We start from the raw sequence: 22,576 nt of genomic DNA on the forward strand, positions 1-22,576 counted from the left end.
TTTACATACCTGTGGGTGGTAGTTATTCAGCCTTTGGTCTTGGTGGTGGCAGGGATGGCAGGAGTTCTCCACAAGGGTCGCTCCCTTGGATGATGAATATGGGAATTGGGCTAGAAGCAAGACCAGTAGTATATATGTGGTGGGGATGGAGTGGGGGTGGGGCAGCTGCTATTACTGGTGCTCCAGATAATAGCATCTAGGATTTCTTTACTTGTATCCAAGGGATGGCGGTGGTTGAGGCAGTGGTTTGACTGGTCTAGAACACGCTGCCTTTTCTCTCTCCTTCAGGGTCTCTTGCTTCTTTAGGTAGGCTGCCTCGACTGCCCTATGGTTGGCAATAAATCAACAGTTGGTAATGGTGGTGGAGGAGGTGATGGGTTCTTTTGCCACTGGAGTAAGCTTCCCTGTATCATGGCTACAGGGATTGGTCTGGAAGCAATTCTGGTGGTTTTTTTGGGGGTGGGGAGTGACGTTGCTAAGCTGGAGCTCTTGGGCTTACTGGCTGGCCTTTGGTGTTGGTGGTAGCAGGTATGTGAAGGCCCTTCTCCATAGCAGTTGCTTCCCTGGATAATAATAAAAAGAAAGTATTGGATTAGATTATCTGTAAGGTCTCTTTCATTGCTAATATTTTATGGTTCCATAAAAACAAAACAAAACAAAACCTGATTTAGTTCTCATGTGTCTTTGTCAAATACTCAATATCAACACCTTGTCTTTATATTTCACTTTCACTAAGACTTAATAGAATCATAAAATTTTGGAGCTGGAAAAGACTTTAGAGCTGGAAGTTGGCTCAAGAGGAATGTGAATTTCACAAGAATGAATTTTGAAGATACAAACAGAAATGATTCTGATGAGGATACAAATGCTGTCTAGATCACCATGTAAGTCCCCTAAGCCTCCCCACCCCCCCCACTCCAGTATTTCTGTTAGGATGTAGTAAAAACCAGGCCTCGTTTGGAAAAATTTGGCATTTTTATAACTACTTTTTAAAAACAGCTTTGAACCCAAGGGCTAACATTAAAAATTAGTGAGATGAACTTACATACCCTATCCTTATTCCTCCACCCAAACATATTTGTGTGTTGAGACTTGCTCGTTTCACTTGAGACTTAGTAGGAAATCATCATAATCAATTCCTATTTACTGAACACCTACAGGGTGTGTGACATTGTATTAGCACCTTAGCCTGTAGAAGGCTAGTTCAGAATGCAGATGTAGCCCGAGATTCTCATCGTATTTAAATGCCTATATTTGTTAAGATCTTAACAAACGAGGGAAATTTCTAGATTTCCTCAATTTTGTATTTCTTTAACCAAAAGCTAGTCTTGAGAGAACGAGGTATTCTTAGCTTCAGAAATATCACAATACAGACTGTCTTTGAAGGGTGTCATATTTCATAAGTTACAGCTACTGAATTATTCACAACTGGTTCTGCATACTCTACTCCCTTACTGCTGGCAAGATATCTGTACGTGTGCAGACAGACAGAAAATCAGAGGGTCATTCTTTAGCATAGGGGTTTAGGTACCCATGCTACTATGGTAATGCCAATAGAACTCTAGCAGTCCATACAGTAATAGTGGTTTCATTGTTTTGGAACCAATATTTTGCAGAACGGAATTATATGCCGCATGCACTTTATGTCTTTGTAACAAAAGATTTACACCCTTAAGTGGGCAAGGACTTTGGAATGATACAGCAGTCATCAACTCTACTTATGCAGAAAGCCACTTGTTGGTGTTTATTTGTCCTTTGTTCCTAGCCTGCCAAGTGTTGTATTTTTATACTTATACTTGGTTAAATGTAAAGGCTTTGGCAATAAAAGCAAGTCAAGAATATTCTACAAAATTTTGACTTTAAAATATTATTAAATCCAGCTCTCTCAACCCCAAAGACAGCAAGGGGGTTTTTGTAGCTTCTTCAACTAAATCCATAAATCATCTAAGTTAAAATTGTTTCTACGAACCATATTTTATTCCTTCTCCCTTCTTCTCCTCATAGTCACCCTCTACCCCTACCTTCTTTTATTTAATATGTATTTACCTTATTCAGGCAAATGTACATAGAAATATATTACTGATGCAGGTAAGCACATATCTGCATGTATTACTGTATTACTGATGCAGGTATGCAGGCAACCCTTTTTGAATGTGAAATTGAACTAGCAGGCTTTGATCTGAACTACAAGCTGATCTGAATTCAAGAAAAGCGTGCTGCTAAGCCACATTCCCATTCAATCCATTAAACCATTCACTTCTCTGCTCCTCATCACACTGAGTCCTAATTTGACAATGACAAAGAGCTCCATGGTGATTTTAAATTTCATAATTTTAATCTGTCAAGCCTGACATTTAATTAGTGCCCTCCTAACCTGTGCCTGCTCACTTGAAGGTTACTGTTGGTTTTCCTTTAGAAAATTTTCCTCTGGAAGAGTGGATTAATAAATATGTACATAACTGGCAGGGATAAAGACAATACACACACAATGGTCTATTAGTTCCAAATCTAGACAGATGAGGTTAATAATATTTTAAAGTGCTGCTTTATTGTATTAAGAGTGATTAAGCCCTTGGCTCAACCCTGCATGAGATGTTCATTGAAAACATAAAATATAAGGTCTGTTAAGCAAAGTCTAGTAAGAACAGTTGCCTAAACAAATACCATGTTTGTAAGTCATATTACAGGATTCCATTGTCACTGAGCTATAATTTCCAGGCTTTGCAAAAAGACCTGAGCACTCAGGGCTCACTAAACAACACTGATTGGATTTTGATCGCTAGCAGGGAAGGTTAGGCAAGGCAGTCACACGGGGGTGATGGGGAGCAGAGGGCTGGACGGAAAATACAATACCCCAGCTTAGCATGCTAGCATACAATTTCCAGAAAACTACATTTAAATCTGTTTTGGCTCTTAGGCTTTGAGTTTGAGGCTCTTGAAATAGTCCTAAATAAGTCTTGGTTTCCACATGGCAAAATCATTATTGTTGAATAGCCTTAAGCAGGAATAATTTTTCCAACCAAAGGGGAAAAATGTTTTATCAAAAACCCTCCTCCCAAACCTTTTGCTTTTCAGTCATATTTCAGTTGTGTCCTATTCTTTGTGACCCATTGGGTTTTTCTTGGCAATATGAAGATGTGGTTTGCTGTTTCTTTCTCCAGCTCTTTTTTTTAACAGATGAGAAAATTGAGGTAAACAGAGTTAAGTGACTTGCCCAGGGTCACACAGTAAAGGCTTTTGAAATAGTCTTAAATAGGTCTTGGTTTCCACATGGCAAAATCATTATTATTGAGTAGGCTTAAGCAGGAATAGTTTTTCCATTCAAAAGGGGAAAAATGTTGTATCAGAAACTCTCCTCCCAAACTACTCTCCATAATACATAGTGGTCACTCATTCTACTGGGCAGTGAGTTTAAATAAATCAATTCAATCAACATAATTTATTTCTGGACCTCCACTGGTCTGCTCTTTACTCTGCTCAGGTGCAAGACTGGCTTTAAATGCAAAGCACAGTGAAGACTTTTTCGTGAGTTATAAATCACAGCTGTGTCAAGGTATCTGACTTTCCACATTTCAGGTGGAGTGGTTAAAATGAGTCAGTCCAAGGCAAATGTAGGCATGGTTTTCACACTGGGAGTTCTAGGGTTCACGATGTCCTCCTCAATGAAGTTGTTTCCTGCAGTTTGCTGAAAATGGGAGATTGTGCTGAGAAGTAAGAACAAGGCAGTCCACCAGGAAGAAGCACCACAAAAGTCCCTCCTGTAGAACCTTGGCCGATGCCGTTTTCCTTTTCTGCTGTTATTATCAGATCGAACGCTGTATTGCTCAGAGAACAGCTGTCAAATAAGTCTACCTCAAATCTGAATCCACTCATTGAGTCATTGAACAAACACTGAGACACTCAACAAATGTTGCAGTAGGCACCTACCCTCTGCTATGCATGACAGGTGATAGACAATTGAACAGGCTATAGTTTCTTTGCTGAACTTCCAATTTAGTATGGGAAATTCAGTTTCCAGTCAACTTTGAGTACTAGTGTGATAAAGCGTGTCTCACACCTTTTGGTAGAGAGGTATGGAGTGAGGCATATATTCTCAGACAATTGTTGATTTATATTGCTTGACTACATTTAGTTGTTCCAAGGAAAATTTCTTTTGATGGTAGATGGGATAGAGGGTAAAGTTTAGTGGATAGGGATAGAGAAGAAAACAAAAAAAGAAAAGAAAAACAAAGGGTAAATACATTTAAAAAATGAATATACAAAGAAAACAAACGACATTCAGATGGGGACACAAAAAACAAAGCAATTTTGTTATTACTGTTTTAAATTTAAATTTTAAAAATTCAGATGCTCTCATGCCTTTTCTTGCTCTTCATGTATTGGAATGTTCACGTTTGTTGATGTTTGGTAAAACAATTAAAAAACAAATCCCCAAAACTAACATGTGATAAGATGTATATACATATAACTAGAACACAAGACATAACATATTAATTCAATTCAGCAGGAATTTGTTAATGTCTGCTATTTTCAAAGAACTCTGCTAGGTACTAGGCATGATGGCAAAAAAGAAAAAAAAAACTGATTCTAAGCTTAAGGAGCTTGTATTTCTTCAATCTCTTTAAGAAATTTAGTCCGGTCACTTTAGTCCTGACTCATTTGCCAATTATTTCTGAATGTTTTTCTTATGAATTATACTCCAAGGACCAGATGTGTGCTGGAGCCAGATCTAACCAGCTTGTGAGAGATCATTGCTAAATTTTCAGTTACATCTCAGACATCATCAATTTCTACAAATCAAGACTAGATTTATAGTTTTGTTAATAATTCAGATTAAAGTTAAAATTGTATGTACATACATTTTCCTTCTTGGAGAGCCCAGTTGTTAAATGTTTACCATCACACTCATGCTTTGCTCCATAAACATTCCTTGTGCTTGGCAGGATTTCAGAAGCTTCAATGAAGGAAGTCATTAGCAAACTGGAGAACTGGATTGTAGGCTAACAACAAAAACAACAACTGGTATTTATATAGTGCTTTCTGGTTTATAAAGGGCTTTGCCTCCATTACCTCATTGGAGCCTCACAACACCTTTCCTAGGATCCAACAGAATGGTTCGAGACTACTGACACTCATGGCAGACCTCCACCTAACTTCTTTCTCTCTCAGGCTCATTATTCTTGGCTGCAAAAGTTTGAGACCTCTTTGCACTCAGGGTTCCAGAACCTCTCAGAATTTGAAGCGCCTTCGCGTCATCAAAAATCCATCTCTGACCCACTAAGATCTGCTTGTACACTGTAAAGCTGTTAGTAACTCACACTTTTGAGTTTGCTTTTTGAAAGTCAAATTATATTAAAAATCCATTGGTATTTGGACTGTCTTGTGCCTTATTCTTCCTGGAGTGTTGCCTTGACATCAGCCACATTCTACCTCTTCTGAATGACACAATTATCCAAAATCCAGAGCTAATATGCTTCACTTACAAGAAACCTGTATTATAACATTAAGGAGGCCTAAGTAATTTTTAAATTTTATTTATAAAATTCTAATGATGTCTTTGTTTTAATACCAAGGTGACTTCTGAATGTACCTCCCTTTCCAAGCCTTCTTGTATGATGAAATGAAAAGAAATTAAGTGAAACCAATTAATTTGAAGTGCATCTGATATGACTGAGAGCTACAATATTCTATACCTGTAGTCTCCCACCTGCAAGAGATGCTTTTTCAAGTCTCTTCTCTAGGGCCAAACTTGGCCATTATAATAATAAAGCTTTCAACTCAGGGCATTGTTCTTTTTATTTAGGCAACTAACTAGGTGGTCTAGCAGATAGAGTGTGAGATGTGGAGTCAGGAGGATATAAGTTCAAATTCAGTCTTAGACACTTAGTAGGCAAGTCAATTAACTTCTCAGTGCCTTGGTTTCCTTATCTATATAATAATGGCACCAACCTCACAGGTTCTTGGGAGAATTAAATCAGTTAATATCTGCAAAGTGCTTGGCAAATTTTAAAGCCTTTTCTAATATCATTATAGGCAGCTATGAGAGGCAGAGTACAATCGGGGTGGGGGGAGGGGAACAGCTAGGTGGCACAGAGAGTAGAGCACCAGCCCTGAAGTCAGGAGGACCTGAGTTCAGTTCCGACCTCAGACACTTGACACACTGTGACATTGGGCCTGCCCTCTCCCTTGAAAAAAAAACGTACAACCAGGAAGACTTAAATTCAAATCCAGCCTCAGAGACTTAGTAGCTGTGTGACCCTTTGTGCTTCAGTTTCCTCACCTGTAAAATGGGGATATTAATAGCACTTACTTCCCATGGTGGTTGTGAAGATAAAATGAGATGATTTTCTTGTCAAACACTTTGCAAACCCTGACATGCTATGTGAATGCTATCATTATTATTAATAAAAATAAGTTCATTTACATTGGTTTAATTATCATGTTACTGCTTTCTTTGTTTTGCTTTTTTACATTTTTTACTGTTTCATACAAATCTTCCCATGATTTCCTCAAATTCATTGTTTTGTGTAGTATATTCTTTTACACATACCGTAGTTTGTTCAGTCATTCCTCAATTGATGCATACCTACTTTCGTTTATTTATCTTTTTTTTTTGCTACTACAAAAAAATGGCCACTCTGAGCATTTTGGCATGTATTTGAACTTTGTTTCTGTCTCTAAGCGCCTCAAGGTATATGCAAAACAGTGAGATATTATGTCAAAAGGTGTGAGCAATTTGGTCACTTTTCCCTGGGTACAATATTAGAGACGTGTATCTATCACATTCCCATTTAATTGCTAAACTTTGATGTCAATAAAAACTTTGTCTCTAGAATAGTACGGCATTCTGTGAAAGAAGAGTCTTTATTTCTAAGAATGTATTGGAGTATATTTTTATATCCATTGCTGAATAAATACTGTTTAAGCTGGGAAAACAAAGCAAATCAAAACACCACCTCCCAAAATGGGAGGGCATTGATGTTTTCCATTAGCAATGCTTCCTAAAGTGACCACAAGCTAAATGCCTGTGCTGAAAAATGACCCTCTGATTTCCTCTCATTGTGTACCTGTATAGGCATTGATAAGTCGTTGCTTAAAGCAGAAATAGGAATGCTTTACTTTATGGTCTGGTTAGCTTTTATTCTCAATTGCTGTTATGGCTAGGACTGGGCCAGCACAGCTCAATTTTGCTAACAGCTTATGAACACATTAATAAAATAAGAGCTGGCTGTACATGGAGAGCCATGGTAATTTGTATCAAGTAAGTCATGACCTGAATCAACAGCAATGATCTATATACCAAAACCCAAGAACACTTTTTTGGGATTGTGCCAAGAAATGATCTGAGAAACAGTCAACCTACCAATGAAATCTGTGGCAATCACAGAAAGTTACCCACAAGTCCTTTGAATAATAATGTATCCTGGGTGAGATTCTTAATTGTTCTTGGGAATAGAATATAAATCTGAGACAGACATCATTGCCAATTTCATATGGCTTAAAAGACATAACACATTTTGCATCTTTAGTGTGATCGTTTCCTAAATAAAGATTATGAAAGCAGAGCCAAAGTTATCTGTCATCCAGAGAGACATCTGGAGAACTTAAGAATCACTCAGACCTTCAGAAAATACCCTGAGCTGGATTTTTTAAAATGACCTTCTAATCTCCTCACACATCTTTATTTAGTGGTAAAGCAGGAAAATGCTTCAAGAGCTCATCTGGTTTTGTTTCCTATCTCCATGCCTAAATGAATCAAACATGTCTTTTTTTAAAGATACCTATAAAATCATTCTATGTACTAGAAAACAACATTAATTTTATTTACCCAGTCTCTCTGCGTATCTATCTCCATGTCTCTGTCTCTTTCCCTTTGTTCATCTATGCTGGTGTCTATCAGTCTCGAATTGGTCTCTTTATCTCACGGAGGTTGCAAGTATAGCTGCCATTCAGGGGATGATCCCATCTCTAATAAAGAAACTTTGACCTGCTCCCATTTCTTCTGATTTGGGCCAGTTCATCCGTCTTTGCGCATCCCACCATGCTCAAGGCTTCACCACATTGGTGCCAGACTCAGTGTGCACATGAGAACAGCTTTAGCCCTACTACAGCTCAGAACTCCCAAGCTCAATGTTCCACCAGCCTTGGTCTCCAGAGTAGCAGGGCTTACAGACAGGTGCCACCACGTCCAGACTCCCATTCTCTGTCTTATTGTCATTGAGGTTCATTTCTTCTTGTTTAGTCCTCTGTGGCGTACAAATGATCATCATCATACTGCAGGAATTGGACCTCTATGAATATATGAGTTGACTTATGTAATGACAGACATAAGCATAGAAGATAAACTCATGCAGCTTCAAATCTGAGTCTGCTGGTACAAATGCTAAGTACATGAATAAACATCTTTATGAGGATGCCTCAGGTTTGTTGAGAGAGCAGATTTAGTGGATATTTATGGGCTTTGATGCTTTGAAGTCCCATGGAACACCATCATAATAATAATAATATCTCATATTTATACAGTGCTCTTAACTTTGAAAAATGTATTCATTTCAATGGTGTCATTTTGATTCTATGAAGTTGTAGATGCAACAATCATGAATGCTTGTTTCCCATCACATGCATACTATTCTGCAGGGAATGCCTGGATGGCAGGTGCAAAATGGAGCCTTGAACACCTCATTAAATCCTCATGAAGTTAAGTATGACACACCTTTTGTCATGCATGCCGCTAAAGTATCCACAGATAGGAAACAGAAATAGAACTAACCCAAAGTACATTCAGAATTCTTTGTGAAGAATACAGTTAGTTGTCTTCAACTAGCTGCCAGGAGAGTCTAAGTAGAGCCATGAAGAATTCAGTTTAAAATTTTGTTTAGTGTCAAATCACATAGTTGGAATAATGATTGGGGTCATTTATTTTATTTTATCTTTAATTTATGAAATACAACAAGCATTTACATAATATAGTACAATAAAAAGATGATTGTACATGAAACTGCAAAACCACTATGGAAAACATGCTATTCCATTCAAATATACAACAAAGTTTTCATGCAAATTTGTTTTTTTCCCTCACCCCTCCTGCCAGAGATGACGTTTTATTATTTAAAATTGTATTTATTTATTTAATTTTTTGTTACCTTTTCCAAAAATGACTTTCCTCTTAATCTTCTACCTAAGGTGATGAGGGAACAAAGTGTATTTTCTCATCTCTTCTTTGGGTCCAAGCTTGGTTATAATTTAAACAGAATTTATAACTACATACAATTATAATTTCTACAGAATTTAGAGTTTTATTTAATTATTATTGCTCTTCTTCCCACTTATATTGTTGTGATCATCAAATATATATTTCTAGGTTCTGCTTATTTCACTTCACATCAGTTCATATAAGTCTTCCCATTGTTCTTTGAATTCTATTTATTTATTGTTTTTTATTGTGAAATAATATTCCATTATGCTCATGCACCACACTTTATTTAGTCATTCCCTAATTGATGGGCCTCTGTTTTGTTTTCAGTTTTTTCTATTATTATGGGAAATGATTCTATGAATATTTTTGTATATGCGGGACCTTCTGTTCTGTTTTCAACTTCCTTGGAGCATATGCCTGTCACTAGGATCTCTAGGTCAAAGGCTATGGACCTTTAAATCACTTAGTAAAATTACAAATTGCATTCCAAAATTCCTGAATTGATTCACAGCTGGCATGGCCCTTTTCAAAATCCAAGCTGTGCTACCATGGAAAGCAAGGGAATAACACAAAGGAAAGAGACAAAGGACGGCTGAGTTTATACATAGTGGTTTTAAAAATCTTATTTTTATTGTTTTCATGTCACCTTTATTTGTGAATATATCCCTCACTCCCTTCCTAACCAGAAATCCATTTATACTAAGATATGAATAGGGCTGAGCCCATGATTTCATTGGCATGGGGAGCTTCCCAGTAAGGAAACTCCCTCTATCATTGGAGGTCAGCATGTTCTCTCAAACTTATGGTCTTTTAGTGTTACTTTGAGAAATGAGAGGTTAAGTGATTTGCTTAGGGTGACACAGCTGGTATGTGCCAGAGATAGGATCTGAACCGAGATCTTCTTTATACTAATAAGGGTGGCTCTGTTTTTGGGCATTCTGCTTTTCCAGGCATTCCATGGCATTCTGCTTTTCATCATCCCTTGTAACAAAGAAGAGAGAGAGAGAGAGAGATACAGAGAGAGAGACAGAGAGAGAGAGAGAGAGAGAGAGAGACAGAGACACAGAGAGAGACAGAGAGAGAGAGAGAGAGACAGAGACACAGAGAGAGACAGAGAGAGACAGAGAGAGAAAGATAGGTGGTGGGAGACAGAAATGGAGAGAGAGACAGAGAGACAGAAACAGGGAGAGACAGAGAGAGATAGGTGTGGGAGATAGAGAGACAGAAATGGAGAGAGACAGACAGAGACAGACAAAGACAGAGACAGAAACAGAGACAGACAGAGAGAGAGCGCAACTTGTGAAAATCAATGGACATCTCAATTCTACTGGTAATAATGCAATATTCGACACTTGTAGCTAGTTCCTCTACCTCTGAAAAAAAAGGGGAAGGAAAGGGTATTATCTTTAATTTTCTTCTGAGACAACCTTGGTTACAATCATCGTAGTTTCATTTTTGTTTGCATGTTCTTCCCATTTATACAATAATAATGACAATACCTAACATTTATACGGCCCCTCCCAAGGACCAAGCACAGAATTAAGGTCTTTATAATGATTATCTCATTAGCTCCTCACAGCAAATCTGGGAGGTAGGTGTTATTATTACTCCCATTTTGCAAATGAGGAAACTGAGGTAAACAGGGCTAAGTGACTTGCCCAGGGTCACATGTCTAAGAAGCATCTGAGGCCAGATGTAAACCCAAATCTTCCCCACTCTATCTAGGTCGAGCTCTCTGTCCACTGCACCACCCGGAAACCCCACTGAAATTATTCTATACGTAGTTTCCTGGCTCTGCTTACTTCACCCTGCATCAGTTTACTGTGTCTCCTCAGGCATCTTTGGATTCTTCATATTCACTATTGCTTACAGCACATGATATCCCTATGAATTAATGTAGCATGATTTATTCATTCATTCCCCAATAGATGGATGCCTACTTTGTTTACATTAATTTTTGTCCAAGTGATTTACTTTAATAAGAATAGAATCTCAATGCAAGTCAAATGTCTATATTTGAAATTGAGGTAAAAGTTAATTTGAACCCTGATAAAAATATTGTAGAGTTCATGTGTGGATCAGCCATATGCTGTGATATATATCTAAGCTGTTTTTGTTTTATAGAGCCTTTTTACAAAGATCACACATGGGGTTGAAAATAGAACTGGTGTACCTTGGAAAAAAAACAGTTTTTTTCTGAGCTTTGGCATTTTCCCTAGCCCCTAAAAGAGGGGCATACGTGAGAGGGCATTTAATAAATATTATTTGATGATGATTATTTTCTAAGGCATCAAGTTCACCTCCCCAGTGATCTGTGGATATGAGTTAATTACTACTTAGCAGCAGCCCATTATGCATTTTGCATGCCCAGGGTTTGTATGTGCTGCCAATAGGTAAAAAAAAAATTAATATCCCATAACCAAAATGCCTGAAAAGACTGGCCTATCATCACTCTTACTTGTGACTCTGTAAGCTACCCTAAAATTAGGTTTTCACTCTCCTTCATTTAATATGGCCTGTAGCCCGAGTCCAAAAAATGTACCAGATTGGATGGAGGTAAAAGGTAGTAAAAATAAATGAAATCACCATTCTCTGCTACTTTGCTATTCACCCAGCATAAGTTGTTATTTTCTGTCAGCAAGGGACCATTTGTAAAGCTGGTAGGAGGGGTGATGGAGGGGTGGGCAATCCCAAACATAGATCAAATCCCAGAGATTCTGCATCAACTTTAAACTGATACTTGAAGGAGGCTGTACAAGGCTATATTGCTTCGACCTTCTCTGAAGACTAGTGTTACTGGATATTGGAAAGATTCAGCTCTAGATAATCATGAAAATTCACCTAGATATTTTGAAAGGTAGCAAGTGAAAGGCCTTCCCTTGGGTGTTTCCCCATTGTCTTCTGACTCTGACATTCAAGGCTATCTGACTCTAATCAGCTTTTTAGACTTTTTGTTATCGCTACTACTGGATTTCATATATTCTACATTCTAGGCACAGGGGTGTGGGACCTGAGGCCTCAAGGCCACATATGGCCCTTTAGGTCCTCAAGTGCAGCCCTATGACTGAATCCAAACTTCACAAAACAAATCCGATTCCAAAATCCGATTCATTCTGTAAAACTTGGACTCAGTCAAAAGGCTGCAATGCACCTGAGGACCTAGAAACTCCATGTGGCCTCAAGGCTTCAGGTTTCCCACCCCCAACTCTGCAAACTGGTAAAATGACTGATTTGTTTTTGTTCTGTTTTCTCTTGTCTGGCACCATTTGGTTGTGCTGTTCCCCATGGGTAGTTGTATCAGGAGGGCAGAGTTTATAATCTCAAAGAGGATCATAAACATGTCTGAAAGGTTCGGAACCGCCGGATATAAGAAACTCTCAAAGTAGAAGGCAGAAGAATCAAAACATTTATTTAGGCTCAACAGTAACCAACCCATGAACCAGCAACCCCATTTCGATATGTTGATCGAAAGCTTCCAGGCCCAATAAGTACGCCTTGAAAGAGTAACCAGGAGGCTACAGAGAAACATGATTGCGTAAAGCAAAATCATGTTTCCCCCTCGATGGTAATAAGATTACCCACTGGCCTGAAGTCTTTGTTCAGCTTCCTCCCGTAGGTCAGCTCTGCTACTGGCAGCTCCTGCCTCAGCTGTGTCTGTGTCTGTAACTGAAGCTGCAACTGTAACTGACGATGTAACGGTCGCTGTAACTGACGATGTAACTGTCGCTGGCTCCAACCGGAAAAGGAAAAGAAAAATCTTCAAGCTGTCCTCTCCCCTCTTATAGGGTTTTTGACATCATCAAGCTCCGCCCGAATGACCAGGGCCGATTGGTTCCTGAGTTGGCCCCTCCCCCTAGCATAGACATTAACACCTCCCCTCAGCCAGCCCCATGACTCCTCACACAGGAAGTTGTCTGCTTCCCGGCATGCTCCCCGGGCCTCCTGCCCCGGAAGAGCAAGCCACAGTGTCCAGAGGCTCAATGAGGTAAGCTGAGTCATTCAAAGAAAACAAAGGCCATTATGGCTACAGTAGTATAGACTCTCCTCACCTCCATCCCAGTTTCTGTTGCAGTATGTCTCTTTTTTCAGGACTTAACTCAGTTTCACTTCCTTTCTGAAACCTCCAACCCCAGCCAAAAGAAACTGCTTCCTCCTTACATTTCTCAGAAGACCTCGCTTATACATCCCCTTCATACACATGGCATCTTTCTTTGAATTATAGTTATTTGTGTAGGTCTTCCTCCCTTCCATTACACTGTACACTCCTGAGAGAGGAGCACATGTCACGTGCAACTTTGTACCTCCAGGGCATAACACAATGCAGGTAGTAGGTATTTAATACACATTCTGAATTGAACACACAGCATATAAGTGATGAGGTGAAGAACATTTCTTTAACTGTTTGGATTCCTATTTTAGTTGGTAACAATTTATAGATCAGGAATAAGGGTCTGGCCCCTCAGTAACATGACTGTGGGAGTTAGGGAAACACTAGGGGTCTCTCTATAAACACACAGACAAATACAAATATCTCAGAACCATGGGGGAGAAAGGGAGGTGAGTGCAGATGGGGGGGGTTTAGAAATGGATGTTGGGAGATGGCTTATGACAGTTGAATTTAAGAACTGATTGAGAGTGTTCACTGCTCTGAGTGAGCAGCAGAAAGGTCTTATATTGTTAAAAAAAAGAAGGTGGGGGGAGGGGTTCCCACTAATGAAAATGGCCTGGTTAAGCACATAGGTGAGAAACAATGAGATAATTTTCTAAAAAAAGAGCTGATAACTGTATGCTGGTAAAAAGACTGGGCTTGCGCAGAACATTCCATTAGAGTGTACGCAAGAGGATTTTTTTTATGGTGAATGTTTATTGATTACTTAATCATAAAAACATTATTTTTATCAATAACAACAATAATTGTAAACATTTATATAGCTCCAACTATATGCTAGGCACTTCTATAATTCTTATCTTATTTGATTCTCACAACTTTATTAAGTAGGTGCTATTTTCATTCCCATTTTACAGATGGGGAAACTGAGGCAGAGAAGTGACTTGCCCAGGGTCACAAAGCAGGTAAGTACCTAAGGTCGGATTTGAGCTCAGAGATTTCTTTCTGTGTGTGTGTGTGTGTGTGTGTGTGTGTGTGTGTACTTGTTTTGTTTTGTTTTGTTTTTGGAGGGGGGAAGGCAGGGCAATTGGGGTTAAGTGACTTGACCAAGGTCACACAGCTAGTGTGTCAAGTGTCAGAGGCCGGATTTGAACTCAGGTCCTCCTGACTCCAGGGCCGGTGCTCTACTCACTAGGCCACCTAAGGTGCCCCAGAACTCAGAGCTTTCTAATTCCAAGCCTGGCACTCTATCCATTGTGTCACTTCAAAAAAAAGAAAAAAAATCATAAATTAACAAGTAAACTTTGCTTTTAAAATACAAACACAAAAGAAACACCGAATACCATTAAAAAGATATTCAGTTGTGTCTGGGCACATCTGGCAACCTTGCATGCACACCTATGCCATCAAGTTAGTCATTTGTACTTAGGAAGATTTTTTTTAAGGGGGGAAAGCAGAGCAATTGGGGTTAAATGACTTCCCAAGGTCACACAGCTAGTAAGTGTGTCAGGTCCTCCTGACTCCAGGGCCTGTGCTCTGCTCACTGCACCACCTACTTGCCCCGGAAGATTTTTTTAAATGTCTTTTTAATGTTTGAACTATATATGTATTTTTTTCTCTTGGTGTGTGTGGTTTATAAGAATAAAGTAGATGATTACCTTATGTGACTGTTTGAAAATATCCAATAGTCTTTTTATGAAAAAGCAAGTATGTTATTATGGACTATCCCCGATTTTCTTAATTTTTTATTCCAAAAAATTTGCTTGATTCCTTTCAATGCATGCCCAACATTTATCTGTCATGCTCTGACAGAATTTAAGCTCACTGAGAGTAGGAATTGTTTCCTTTTTTGGTATTTGTATCGCCATGCCTAGAAGAGTGCCTGACACCTACTTGGGTACTTTGCAAACGCTTTGGGATTGATTTTTTTTTCATTGATTTGTCAAGAGGGAAGAACTTAGCTTGAGAACTTATCCCTTTTGATGTGACAGAAATGTCATGGGGGGATGCAAGGAATGGTGTGCTTATATTGTCATCAGCGTTGGCTGCCTGTCCTTGTCTTATATGCCAGATTTCTCCTTATGCTTATTTTAAAGAAATGCTGATCCTTATTCCATGTTCAAATTCAGAAATCTTTGTTATACCATGGAGTATATCCAGGGGAAAAAGCAGATTCATCAAAAAAGGCAGAAATTTGGCAAATATTTAATAAAACGGGAAATGGTGCCATATCATCATTCCAAAACCCTCTGTTATACATAATTCTATTATTGCTCCAAAGAAAACAGAACAGTTTGTAACAATGTTAGGGACACTAATCCCCACAGCCCAATTTCAATCAAATAAATGAAAGATTTAAATAGGCTTTTTTTCCTTCTTATGATGAATTCAGAATCTCAGCCCAGAGTAATCGTCCATCTTTTAACACACACTAACCAAGGGAAACCCCGTAAGCTCAAAATTCAAAAACCCAAGCTGAATAGTTTTCAAACCTGGCAAGATTCTTTCTAACCAAAGGAAGCCAAGTAGCAAATATTTCTCAGAGAATTTCATAAAAATTTACTTGGCAGGACATAAGGAATGGAAAAATTTAATTAATGGAGGTTCTACTTCTGAGAACAAGAAATAATAGCATTAATTGCTTAATCTAGTGAGAATGGATTTCTGGCTTTATGGATTCTTGCAAAAGATTCTTGAGGAATCTTCAGTTAGAGATGAAAATTCCTTCAAAAGATAAACTTTTTCATTGTGTCTTTGAGTACCAACATTTGGTGCATATAAAGTGCTTAATTAATGCTTGTTGAATGAATGAATGAATATTATTATGAACAGAAGGAAGGAAAGATGGAAAGAAGGAAGGAATGGAGGAAAGAAGGAAACATTTTTAAAGTTTTTACTATGTTCCACTTTACACTTTACAAATGTTATCTCATCTGATGCTCATGATGGCCTTATGATTATCTCCATTTAACCAATGATAAAACTGAGGCAGATGAGGTTTAAGTGACCTACCTAGGGTCACACACTTAGTAGCTTTCTGAAGCTGGATTTGAATTCATGTCTTCCTCACTCCACGACCAGCACACTAATACAACTAGATAGGCTTTTAAAGATAATTAGGATAGGCTTTAATGTCACAATCATAACAAACAATAGAAAATTACTCTGGTGACAAAATAATGAGCAGAGGTCACTTGGGAGCCATAATGTACATTTTGGGGGTGCTCTTTGTGTGGGATCAGACACGTGGGGTTATTGATACAGTGGCTCAATAGAGATAGAGTGCTGGGGCAGCTAGGTGATGCAGTGGATAGTGGATACCAAGCCTGGAGTCAGGAAGACCTGAGTTGAAATTCAGCCTCAAATACTTACTAGCTGTGTGACTCTGGGCAAGTCACTTAACCCTGTTTGCTTCAGTTTCCTCATCTGAAAAATAAGCCGGAGAAGGAAATGGCAAACCTCCCCAGTATCTTTGTCAAGAAACCCCGAAATGGGGTCACAGAGTCAGATACGACTGAAAAAATACTCCAATAACTGAACAGCAACAGTAACAAGAATTAGAATGCTGGGCCTGAAATTAGAAAGACCTGAGATCAAATCTAGCTTTAGATACTTATTAGTTGTGTGATTCTTATTAAGTCACTTAACTGTGTTTGCCTCAGTTTCCTTATCTGTCAAATGATCTGGAGAAGGAAATGGCAAATCACTCCAGTATATTTGCCAAGAAATGTCCAATTGGGGCCATAAAGAGTAATACATGACTGAAATGACTGAACAACTATACACACACGCACACACACACATGTATATAGCTAGAAATGAATTACTCTTGAAGTAAGAGAGGAACCTTATGAGGTGGAAGTAAAGATGGAGTATATTCCAGGTGAACCCATATAAGCTCTGGGGATCCTTAATCAAAGTCTGACTTTCAGAGATGAGTCTGGGGTCCTGGAGGAAGGCTATATCTCTCCCCTTAGGGTGGCAGGGTACCCCTTGATATGCCAGAGTTTGTCTTCTTCTGATAAAGAGGTTTGAGCTTCCTTTCTCTTGAGCCATTGTTTCTAGGCTCCACTAGTATGCTTCTTTTCTAACATTATCAGTTGAGTTTTGCCTTGTCAGTCCATCTTAAGCAGCTTTCAGAAATGAGTACTTTTTAAAGTCTGATAGTAAGAACAATGAATACAGTAAATCTCCTCTCCCAACAATGTTGTTGTTGACATGCCATCCCACATGTACCTACAGAGTCCAAGACAAAGTAGATTTAGGCTTAGATACTACATAGAGATAGTAAGGTGGTAATTCAAAACTCCTGGACTCTGGAATTCCTCTTCTCCCATTTATGGGGTAGTCAAGAAGCTGAGCCTTTGGCCTTTAAACTTTAATTGTCCTCTTACTTCCCTGTTTTTGTTTCATGTTTCCATTCACCTCCATGTCGAGTGAGTTGACAAATCCTGTCAATTTGATCTTCACATCTCATTTCATTTCCCTTTTCTCCTTTCACCTGGTCAATACCCTTGTTCGGACCTTCATTACTTCTTGCTTTGGGTATTATAATAGTCTTCTAATTTGTTTTCTTACTTTCTTCCTCTCCCTTCTTAATCTAAATACTCCATATATCTAACAAAATAATATTCCCAAGACATAGATCTAACCATGCCATTTCTCTGATCAGAAACCTTCAATGGCTGAGAATTTAACAGCTTCCTTAGTTTGGCCCTAGTTATTTTGGACCCAGTTCCCGGCATATTTCATATTACCCTCCATTCAGTCTCTGTTGAAGCCAAATCTGCCACCTTACTCTTACCCAACTCAACATATCGTCTCCTGTCTCTATGTGCTTGCTCAAGTATCCGTCATTCCTGCAATGAACTCGCTCCTCAATATCACCTCTTAGAACCTCTGAGGTTCCTTCAAGGCTAAGCTTGGGTTCCACATCCTCATACTCAAAATTATCCGGGAAATTAATGTCAGAACTGGGAGCAAAAACACTTTCCATTCATTCCCAGGTTTTATTTTGTCTGTGACGTACTGCCTTTTTTGAATTTGACTAAATAGAAAGATAATAATCTTCAGATTGGACACTCTCATTATTGACACAAGCAAAATGACACGAAACATTAGATAATTATTTGATGAATTCTAATGATAGTAGCAGGCAGCTTATGGGTTTTTTTTTTAGTTTCAATTTTTTTTCTCATAACACCATTTTATTTTTGCATGTCATTTAAATGCTTCCTTCAACTCCTCACTCCAGTCTATTTATGTAGACATAACATTAAAAGGCATTCTTATAAAAACCTACTGTGTTACTATGACTCCCTTGATTTGTTCATATTAGAATTTCCTTCTGGACAAACAATTTCATTAAATACATTTTTACCTCACAGTACTATGCACCAAGATCTTATAAACAGCTCAACAGATACCTTATTTTAAATATAAATGGATTATGGATGCAAGGGATTTGCTTTTGAAGAAACCTATGTTAATTCTATCTTTATCTCTTGCTATGAGCATAATCATCATATTCTGGACATTGTACTAACAATACTCACAGTGAGAAGAAAAAGAGGGAAATAATTGGATAGAAAACTGATAGAGCTCACCCACCAGTGTATGTATTTTGGACAGAATCTTCAAACAGACAATAAGCGGGTCCTAAAATTGAACAGAAGATCAAGAATAGGATGGCCTTCCTTCGGTAAATAGAACAGCTCTTTTAATGGCCTCTGAAACAAAGGTCCATCTTTAATATGTGTGTGTGTGTGTGTGTGTGTGTATTCCATCAGTGTTGTATGACTGTGAATCATAGAATAAACGAAGAACTGAAGTTGAGAATTACCTAAAGGGAAATGGAAAGATGTATGTGAAGTGTGAGTAATGTGCAGGAAAAGAAGTATGGAGTTCATCAGGGAAATATTTGACTCAGGAAAAAAAAAAAGCAAAAGACCACATCATACAGGGTGGTCACACAGTCCAATCCAATCCAATCCAATTTAATTCAGTTCAACTAATTAAACATTTAAGTGCTTACAATGTGTCAGGCACTGTGGAAGTTCTGGGGATACAAATAAAACGACAACCCCTGCCTTCAAGGAACTTAAAATCTGTTGGCGGAAGACAACATATAAAAGGAAAGTGGAAAGTCGGCACTGGGAGTGGGGGGGGGGGGGCTGGAGTGGAACACCAGGGCAAACCTTGAGATGGGCACCTTGTTCCTTGTTCAGTGGAGTTCAAATCTGGCACAGCTGCAGATGGAAAGTGGAGAGTGATTTGGGAAGTCCAGAACCTGCCCTCTTTATTACTTCCCCCCCCCCCCAGGAATCACAAAGCTATTTTTACTACTCTGGGGTAAGCCTCATAAGAATAAGAATAAAAAACACTGGGAGAGCGTAGCCCCCTTACCCCTAGAAATGCCCTGGAGGAGAGCAAGCCTGCCTGGGGGCGGGGGGAAGGATGCACAGAGGGAACCCACTGCAGACACCGCGAAGAGAATGCCATCAGTTCTGGGATCTGTGAGCGCTACAGGAAGAGGCAGGAGCGTGACGGGACTGGCTCTAGGCACACGGTTGATGGGCAAGAGATATGGCCATAAGCCAGAGTTACTTAGGCTCTTCCTTGTTCTCATCGGACTTTTTCTGCTTCCGTTGTCAGATATCCGAGTCTCTCTGCTTTCGGTTAGCGGCGGAGAGCCCTTCATCCCGGAGCTTTCCTTTGCCTGAGTCGCTTTGTTTTTTCACGTTCTTCTGGCGGGGGAAGCTCACGCCGGTTATCCCGCGGTTCATGGAGATGACAGCGGGTCCTGACTGACTCCGTGGGGTCAGCTCTTTCCTTGGATCTTGCCCTCTTTAAAACAAAGCTTTGGGGTCAAGTTTAGTACTCTAACCTTTAGACAGAGAGACGGGAAGGGGAGGGAAGGGGAAGGGAGGAGAAGGGAGCGCAAGGGAGAGGAGGGGAAGGAAGAAGCGAATGAGTTTGAATTTTGTGGAATTCAAACCAGAGTTGATGATGGAAAGTGAAGGGTGAACTACCCACTACAAAGGAAAGCTTTGGGAAGAGTATTAGTAAAATACATGATTAGTCAGGCAGATAGACAGTGTTTTGGAGAGAGTGTTTGGCCTAGAGTCAGGAAGGCCCCGAAAATCAAGTCTCACACACTTATTAGTTGTGTGACCCTGGGCAAGTCACTTGTTTGCCTTAGTTTCCACCTCTGCAAAATGAGCTGGAGAAGAAAATGGCAAACCACTCCAGTATCTTTGCCAAGAAAACACCAAATGGGGACACAGAGTTGGATGTGACTGAAACAACTGAACACCAACAACACAAAATAGTATGAGTAGTAATTAGTATAATTAATAATTAGTGTTAATATAATTATAATATAAAGCATATATTATATAGCATATTTGACATGGTATATATTATATTATAATTAGTAATTAGTATAATACTAAATGTTAGAGAATAGCCAGTGAATAGCCAGAGTGCATTCTTTGGGTGGGGATTAGACTAGATGAACTCTGAGCCTCTTTCATTTCTGTGATTCCATGAAAATTAGCTCTATATTTTAACTTCCCACAGGGCAGAGACAATATCTTAGTCATCTTTTTATTGCCTTTAAGGCTTGTAATAGTGTTGTGTACGAAATAGGTACTGAGTGAGGCTCTGTTGAATAAATCAGTAAATGAATTCTGATGGAGGGAACACATATATTGTGCAGAGATTTTTTTTTGTTTTTGTTTTTTTGCTAATTTTAGATACCAAGAATAGCTAACTTGTAATGAAGTCTCCAAGCAATAAGAGTCTTGAATTTGCCATTTTGCATGCCTTACATGGAAAGTCTGCATTTTTAAAATACAGGTCATTTTTTAGTGTAACCAGACTTCCAAAAGGCATCTGAAAAATGTCTTAATATGTATAAAACCCTCATTTTCCCCTATGGTTGGATAGCTCAAAAATAGATGAATGGATTTTCTGAAACTTTCCAAGAAAATCACTTCTGAGTTAAACCAACTTTTAGTCCATAGAGCAATGGATTGAAAAGAATAAAGTATGGAAACTAAGTTTTTTTGGTTTTGTTTTGTAAAATTGTCTCTTCAGTCTTCAGAATAGCATTGTTATAACTCTATGAATGCAATGTTTTGGGTTGAAATCTAGAAACTTAATTTGATTATGGGATGACTCAAAATTGTTCCAGACAGTTAAACTGAACATTTCTGTTACTGATAGGCCAACTACAATTCTGTTATATTTCTCTTGGGTAAGAATCTAGGCCCTTACTCTCTATAATCAAAAGTGTATTATTAAAGTGAATTTTTGGCAGGGGAGGGGAATGGAGAATGGATGGGAAGGTAGAGATAGTTATTCTTGTATGTGGCAGAAAGCAGGACTGGTTTTGACTCTCAATTACAAAACCCTAAAAAAAGACTTTAAATTACAAAAATGACAATTTAAAGAAATTATACCCTTGGCATTCTCTAGTGTCAAGAAGAATCTGGAATGCTGACTTCTCTGATAAAAACCCTGTTCCTATTACAGGATAGGATTTTATTTTAACACGAGGGCTGTGGGATTTGTTCTCTTCTTGGCAAGCACAGGCTCCTTTTGGAGGAAGAAGTTGTTGCCAGCACAATGAATAGAGTGCAATACTTAGAATCAAAAGAATCTTAAGTTCAAATCTTCCCTCTCATATTTACTAGCTTTGTGACATTGGGCAAATTTCCTTGTGTTTAAAATAAGGATAATAAATACTACCTGCCTCAGAGGCTGTTGCAAGTATCAAATGAGATAACATGTAAAGCACTTTAAAAACCGTAAAGCATCATGAAAATGTATGCATTATTACTACTTGAAATAAAACTGGAAAAAAATTAAAATTAAATGTACTGTAACACCCAACCTTCTTTAAAAAATCTGTTTGGAAAGTTGACTTCTGCTCAAAAAAATGTTTAGAAACTTTTTTAAAGTTTTGGTTCTTTATTAATGATAAATATCATATATGTCCTTTATGGGTCAAAAATAATGTTAGGCAACTGACCTTTACTTTCACTAAAAGTTCATATGAAAATGTAGAAATAGATGGGCTAACATGCCTTTTGAAACATAACATTTCTTATATGCATTATTTCATATCACTGTTTATCTCTACTACTCCCAGATACTAGGTATCCTCAAATCTGCTTTCCCTTCTCACTTACGCTGTGAGCCTTTTCGTTATTTCCTTTTTTCTTTTGCCTTTTCATCCCCTAGCTTTTTGCTAGTCATTCTATATG

The 22,576-nt window shown here is 38.5% G+C and overlaps 1 pseudogene; it reads right to left on the minus strand.

Moving 5' to 3' along the window:
• Positions 1 to 19,906: 19,906 nt before the first annotated feature.
• Positions 19,907 to 20,089, minus strand: LOC118837242 (annotated as a pseudogene).
• Positions 20,090 to 22,576: the final 2,487 nt, after the last annotated feature.

The sequence above is a fragment of the Trichosurus vulpecula genome, chromosome 2, assembly GCF_011100635.1.
Source record: "Trichosurus vulpecula isolate mTriVul1 chromosome 2, mTriVul1.pri, whole genome shotgun sequence".
Lineage (NCBI taxonomy): Eukaryota > Metazoa > Chordata > Mammalia > Diprotodontia > Phalangeridae > Trichosurus > Trichosurus vulpecula.